General features: G+C 52.8%; 1 pseudogene; it reads right to left on the reverse strand.

The window, feature by feature from the left end:
* The window catches only part of LOC102860146, a 22,045-nt pseudogene extending 20,775 nt beyond the window's left edge, over positions 1-1,270 (reverse strand).
* Between the last annotated feature and the right edge of the window lie 5,765 nt (positions 1,271-7,035).

The raw sequence follows: 7,035 nt of genomic DNA on the forward strand, positions 1-7,035 counted from the left end.
TGGCGGACAAGGAGGCCGGCGGCGACGCGGGGCCGCGAGGTGAGCGCGGGGCGCGGCACGGAGAGGAACGGGGCTCGCTGGGCCGCGCACCCCGCGCCCAGGGGAAGGGTCGCCCGCACCATGCTGCCTTCGCGGCTGGGACCCGGGGCCGGAGGTTCACGCGCTGCGCTCGGGCCAGGCTGCGGATACTGCGGCGGGACCCACAGCCCCCGCCCGGCACCCTGGCTGCAGTGTCCATCCCTCGCGCGCTGTGCTGGCCGTCCGCGCTGGCCGGGTGTAGGGCCAGCGTCTAGGTGGCCCCATATCCCCAGCGGTTTTCGGTGACTCAGCGAGGCGGGGGTGGGACCTGAGGACAGCAGAGATTTGGACCTGTCCCGCTTGCCCCACCCCGGGCCGGATGCGCGCGTCAGGGGTGGAGGCTGCAGCTCCGGCCACATCTCCCCACCCTCCTCGCCCGACCCCGGGGATCCTCCGGGCGGGGGAGGGCGAAGCTGCGGCACTTGGCTGTCTCCTCCCTGCACAGAGGACGGAGGCTGGGAGCTCGCAAATGTAGCGGGGCTGCGTTATTTGGGGAGCGTGGTTAGAGCGCCCGCGTTGGGGCGAGGGCAGGGGACCCAGAGGACCCAGAGAGAGAGGAGAGGAGGAGCGGGTCTCCGGGCTCCGGTTGTAAATCAAGATTTCGCCCGCTATGCGGACTGGTGGGCGGGGATATCGAGATTCGTCGCTCTGCGGGTTCCAAAAGGGCAAAGTTGGGCGCATGGAGGGGCCAATGCGTCCCTGGCCTGCAGACGCAAGGCACGAGCCGTCAGAGAGGGAAGGCAGCCCGAGGCTTTCCCGGGAGCTACATCCTAGTAAGGATGAAATGATGATGCCCGGGACATAAGGCAAATTCCGCCTGGCCAGGAGCGCTAGTCTCTGGAAGGAAACTGAGTCTAGGGGTAGCTTAGCTACAGTCGCGTTGCGCTCAGGTCCTGCTGTCGGTGGCTCAGGTCCCCCACCCTGGGCTGCGCTCTGAGCCGCACCTGCCCCCTCCCCAGCCCATTGTTCCTGCGGATCTGGGAGGGGCCTCCCCTCCAGCACTGCAGTGGTGGGGGAGTGTGTGTGAGGTGGGGGGGTATCCAGCCTTCTCTCTGCTGGGCGGGGCGGTGGAGGGCCCTGGCGGCGCCCAGCGCGCGCACTGAACCTCCCCCACCGCCTGCCCTTCCTCGCTTGCCCGGCGGACTAGGTAGGGGCTGCCGGTCTTTGTCTGATCATCACTCAGCAACTGCATTTCTCCGCTCTTTCATCCCTTTCCTTAAAGTTAAAAACCAATAAGGTGATGGGAAGGGGCGTCCGAGTTGCTAAAAAGCTGGAGAGTTCCAGAGCCGCTGATTGTGGGATAAACAGTGGACCTCAGGATCCAAGGCAAGATTGCTTGAAGATTTGTCACACCAGAAGAGAGAGGAGAAGGTGCACCTCAGGCTCCTGTTCGTGTTGTAAAATGGAACGCAGCCGTGTACACACACACACACACACACACACACACACACACACACCCTGGGTTGTCCAGAGTGAGGAAATGCTTGGCGTGCAGGTCCCCTGACACTGTTCCCCATGTGTACTGTGGACAGAGCCCTCATTTTCCATCACCTCATCCTCCACAGTTCGAGGCAGCTTCAGAGAATCAAGGCATGTGGATTTAGGACATAGAGAGTCCTGGGGTCCGAGCTCTCACCCCATCCCCCGTGAAGGGTGGGCTGTCCCTGGCAAGTCACCTCACCCACCTCTCTCAGTCTACCTCTCCCAGCACCCATTCCTTCATCTGTAAAATGGGGCTATTAATAGTACCCATGGGAGCACCTTCTGTGCAGCCACCACCTTACACTATTTCTAAGGTTTCCTCATTGTGCGTTCTGGGCTGGGCACCAAGTATGATTCTTTTCTTCTTAAGTCTCCCAGCCAACCTGTTAGCAGTGTTCCCCTTTAACTGGTGGGAAGCCTGTAGTGAGGAACATGGAGGCCGGATGACCTTTCCAAGGTCATGTCGCTAGCCTGTGTTGATTTGAACCCAGGTGATCTGAATCCAGGGCTCCTGCCCTTCCAGGCTATTTTGTGTAGCCCTTGTGAGTGTGGCCAGCCAGTGGCATCCTATTGTTGCATCCTAGACAGTCTCCACCGACAAAGCTCAATGGAATTGGACTCTTCTGTCCTATAGCGTTTCCACTGGCTGATTGTTTTTCTTTTAATTTTTTTAAAGTTTTTAATTTTATTTTTATTATTTTGTGTGTGTGTACCGTCAAATCAGATCTGACTGGTACAGGAGGAGATTTTCCCTCCTTCTCCAGCAGAGCATCTGGTGGATTCAAACCGCGTACTTCTAGGATTGCAGTGCGTCTTCTTGCCACTAGGCCACCAGAGCTCGCCTAATTTTTTTTTTAAAAGTAGATTTCTAGATCTTTTTTCCTAGTCTGTCTTAATCCGGAAGCTCTGCTGAAATTTGCTCAGCTTCACAGCAGCATGCGAACCTCTCCCCACAGATGATGGTGGCTGTGCTGAGATACTAGCTGGGAAGCAAACCTGGCTCTCCCCACTGGAGGGGAGCGTCTGCCTCTGAGCCACCACTGCCCCCTACACCCCTACACCCCACACAGTGCAGCTGTCAAGTTAGTTCTGACTCAGGGCGAGGCTCCTGAGGGACCTGAAGCCTCCCATGGCTGTGCCTCTTACCAGCTCTACAGAGGAGACCGTCTCATCTTTCTCTAAAGGAGCGGCTGGTGGGTTTGAACTGCCTATCTTTTCAGTTAGCAACCCAACACTTAGGACATTAAAATGAGCGCCCTTCAAGAGATTGTTTCAAGGATGCTGTTTAGACAGAAGAGTCAGAAACTAATGCCAGCCACTAGCATCAAATTGTGGTGAGGTTTGTAAGGAGAGGGGGTGCAGGGTGGTAGAAAGTGCTGGAAAGGCTGCCCACAAAATCTTTAGGAGCAAGTTAAATAGGGAGGGTGGAGGAGTTGGTGGAAATGCTGATGAGACAGAAATGGCCACCTGCTGGGTTGTTGAAACTGGTGATGCCGTTGCACTGTGTTGCTTATTTTTGTGTATGTCTCCAAATCTCTTTAATATAGAACTTAAGTGAATAAATGTATAGAATGTGAAGGGACAGCTCACAGGTCTACCTCTGAGTCCCTGTAAGAGCAAGGGCAGAAGTGACAGGTTAGCCCCCGCCACCTCCTGCCTTCTGCATTGGTGGACGCAAGGAGCCCTAGCAGGGTGGGATGGATGCATGAAATCAGCAAGATGACAGGGTGGTTTTGGTTGGGCCAGCATCTATGATGACCACGTCAGGACTGGCATGGGCATGGGCACCAAAGTCATACCTTCTCCAGCTGAGGAATTGAAGAGAAGAAGAATGGGTGGGGGTTTTCACCTGGGGGTGTATGTTGGGGTAACATCTGGGGTCTTTGCATCTCTTTAGAGATGGGATTCTTATCATCCTGTCAGTTAATCATTGGAAAGAGAAAAATCAATAAGCATGGACATTTTTGAGGACTCGATTTTTGCTAGGAATATTGCGTTATCTCATCTAACTCTAAACACATTTGTTGCTAAAGGCACAACTCCCTGTGATGGGCACTTGTAACCCATTTCTTGGAAGAGAGCGTTCGGGCCCAGAATGGGCCAGCTAAGTGAAGATGAGAGTCTCTCTTTGGGGGTACAGCCTTGACTTGGGGTACAGGTGGCCAGGTGTACAGCTCCACCTCACTCCTGCCTAGCGCATTCTAGAGCCTCAGATAATTACGTTAAGCGCCTGAAGGAATGAGTGTGACGGTAGAGTATGTATCCTCCCTGACTGTGTCAGATTCTGCCCCTTCACCTGTGCCCCCTGACATGGTCATCCCCACATCCTCCACGGACAGTATCCTTTGCTTCTCAGAACCCGCTGTTGTCCTCTTACACCCCCCCCCACTTGCGCTTCCTGCCTAGAACATTCTCCCTTTGTCAAGCAAACTCCTCCACATCCCCCAAACCTCAGTTAAGACATCCTCAACAAGCCCTCCTTGACCACCTGTGGTTCTGGTCTTAGGTCCTTAACCGTGAGTGATCCCAGCTGATTACGGGGTGCTCTAGCATGCTAGCTTTGCTTGCCTGAATCCATTTCCACCTCTGGCGTCCCTGTGGGCTTGATTCTGTGTTTAACCCCATTTCCCAGATTGAGGCAATTGAGGCCTCTGACACATTTATTATATTGGCCTACATCACCCAGCCAGTGATACAAGCCAAAGAGCCTAAAAACTTGCCCACTTTGGCTTTCTGTCGATGTGTTACCACCTCGCTCATGTCCATGTTCCTAGTAAGGGCACAAGGACTCCTGGTGGTGTAGTGTATTATGTATTGGACTGCTGACTGAACAGTTTGGTCAACAGCTCAAGACTACCAGCCCCTCCACTGGGGGAAAAAAAAATGACCCGTCTTCTCCTGTAAAGATTTACCACATGGAAAACCCAATATGGCTGATCGATCACTGTGAATTGCAATTGACGCAAAGACCATACATTGGGTTTGGTTTTGGGTCATAAGGTCACAACAGCACTGTGTCAATGCCATGGTTAAGTGCTCAGCTCTTAACCAAAAGGTAAGCAGTTTGAACCCATCAGAAGAGAGATAACGGCAGTAAGTTCCCAAAAAGATTACAAGTCTTGCAAACCCTGGGGTTTCCTGCTAGTTTGTCCTATAGGGACAGTATGAGTTGTAATCAGTGAGGTGGCAGTGAACACATAGTAGGTGCTCAGCAAACATCCCACTGTGTGTTGAGTGACATTCAGTCAGGAAGGGATGAGGGAACATTGAAGCAGGGATTTGGCATTGAGCTCTGCTCCCTCCCCCATGACTCTTCTAGAAGGACACGCAGGAGTGGGCTGAAGCTGGTGGGGCGGGGAGGTTGGGCGGGCAGGGCTGGGACAATCTTTGAAGAGATGCTGCTTTGATTCCCACAAGACTGTGAGTGACAACTCAATCTTGTGGGGGCGAACTGCGCTCTCCTCTCATAAATAGGCCTCTTTGCTAAGGGAGAAAGCGTCTTTATTACTGCTGTGCATAATTAGAGTGGTGAGAAGGAACCGGGGGCTTTTAATGAACGAGAGGCATGTGGTGGGGAGCAGGCCACCACATGGCACCCGGGTACCCCGGCTTGGGCATTGCCAAGAACAGGGTGAGCTAGGAGGATAAGAAGGAGGTTCTCTGAAATGAAGCCCCTCATGTCGGCTCTGAAAATCTTGCTGCGTTCCTTCTATCGCAGATGACCCCCAGTCCTGCTCTTCTCTGACAGGTGCAGTAACCGCCTTTGTGGGTAGGAGAGTAAAGATTTAGAGAGCTAAAGGGTGGTGTGCACTCTGCCTAAACTTTCACTCCTTCATCTCTGAAAGGGGCACATGACCTCCACCTGCCCCTGCTTTGTTGTGGGAAACCTTGGAAAGACTGGTGGACAGGAAGCAGTTTTGTGCTTTATTGGACACAAAAAGAGAGAGAGTTGACTCTCCTGCCTCCACCACCCAGGCACCCACTAAGGTTGCTGCTTCCTCCTGTGAGATGGTCCCAGATCATGCTTCTCTGCTGTCTCTGGTAGCTTTAGGGAGAAGGTGATTTCTGCCCTGATTTCTCTCAGGCTTGGGGCTATGTGAGGAAAATGTCCAAGTTCTAATTGTTTAAGAAGGGGACCTGATGGTGCAGTATGTTAAGTGTTGAGCTGCTAATCAAAAAGTCAGTGGTTCAAACCCACCAGTCACTTTTTTTGGGGGAGGAAAATGAGGCAGGCTGCTCTTGTTAAGATTTACAGCCTCAAAACCCTGTTTGGGCACGTGTCCTCGGTCCTGTGGGTTACTCTGAGTTAGTATTGACTCGATGACGGTCGGTTGGGGGGTGGTGGTGGTGTCTCCTTTGCATCTTCAGCCGTTACATTAGATCTATAGAAGTTTCTAGCAAACACGAGATCAGCTCCAACTCCACCCCCACCATTTCAGCAGCTCCCCTGGGGGAGCCATAATACTGGTGGCATGAGAGCTGGTCTCAGGTGGCTGGTCTGGCCAGTGTCTGCAGCTACAGTTTCGTCATTGAATGTCCTTTGTGGCTTAGATACCACAGAGGTATACAGAGGATCCTGACTGTCCACTGTAGGCATCTGGAGAGCTTTGAGAAGCCCCAGTACTCACACCTCACCCCAGACTAATTACATCGGCACCTCTGGGAAGACTCTCTAGGAATCAGGGTTTTGAACGCCCCAACTCTAGTGAACAGCAAGTCTGAGAACCTGTGAGTCACTGCAGAACTAGGTCCCAGACTTGGCACCTCAGCACATGCAGGCAGGTGGGGGAGGGGGGGAGGTGTCTCTGTGGTGTGAGGCTAGAAGATTGAGTCAGCACATTCCTCTCGGGCATAAGTAAGTTTTCTGCAAGGCAGCGGGCTGAATGCTTCACCTGTGCCATCTTATTCAGTCTTCACAGGCATCCCAAGAAATGGGTGATTTCTTCACCCATTGAGAAACCCACTCAGAAACAGGAGCTCTGAGGAGGTATGTTTCCCCAGCGTGTGTGTTCCTTCCTAAAAGTCTGATGTGGGCTGTTGGACGCAAGCAAAGTGGCACTCTTCATCCCTTTGAACTTCACCTTCCCGATCCCACTAGGTCTGTGACTCATCCAAACTGTAACTTACTGTTGTCAAAATGAACCCACATTTTCAAATCAACGCACTCAACTTTAACGATGACTTCCTCAGTTTCCCACATTGAAGCCCAGTGGCTCATGAACAGAAGGTGATTGCTAGGTGCCGCTGATTTGATTCCAACTCATAGCGATGTTGGTCAAAATACAACAGGTCAAAACCATATCTGTTTTTTTGCCATCCTTACATTTTCCTCTCAAACCCATTACTGTGGGCACTGTACCAGTCTGTCTCTTTGAGGGTCTTCATTTCTTTCATCGATCCTCTGTTTTTTCTGAGCATGATGTCCTTCTCCAAGGACTGGCCCCCTCCAGATGACATACCCAAAGTACAGGCGAT

Source organism: Elephantulus edwardii, unplaced genomic scaffold (genome assembly GCF_000299155.1).
Source record: "Elephantulus edwardii isolate Elephantulus edwardi_28Jun2011 unplaced genomic scaffold, EleEdw1.0 scaffold00006, whole genome shotgun sequence".
Classification (NCBI taxonomy): Eukaryota; Metazoa; Chordata; class Mammalia; order Macroscelidea; family Macroscelididae; genus Elephantulus; species Elephantulus edwardii.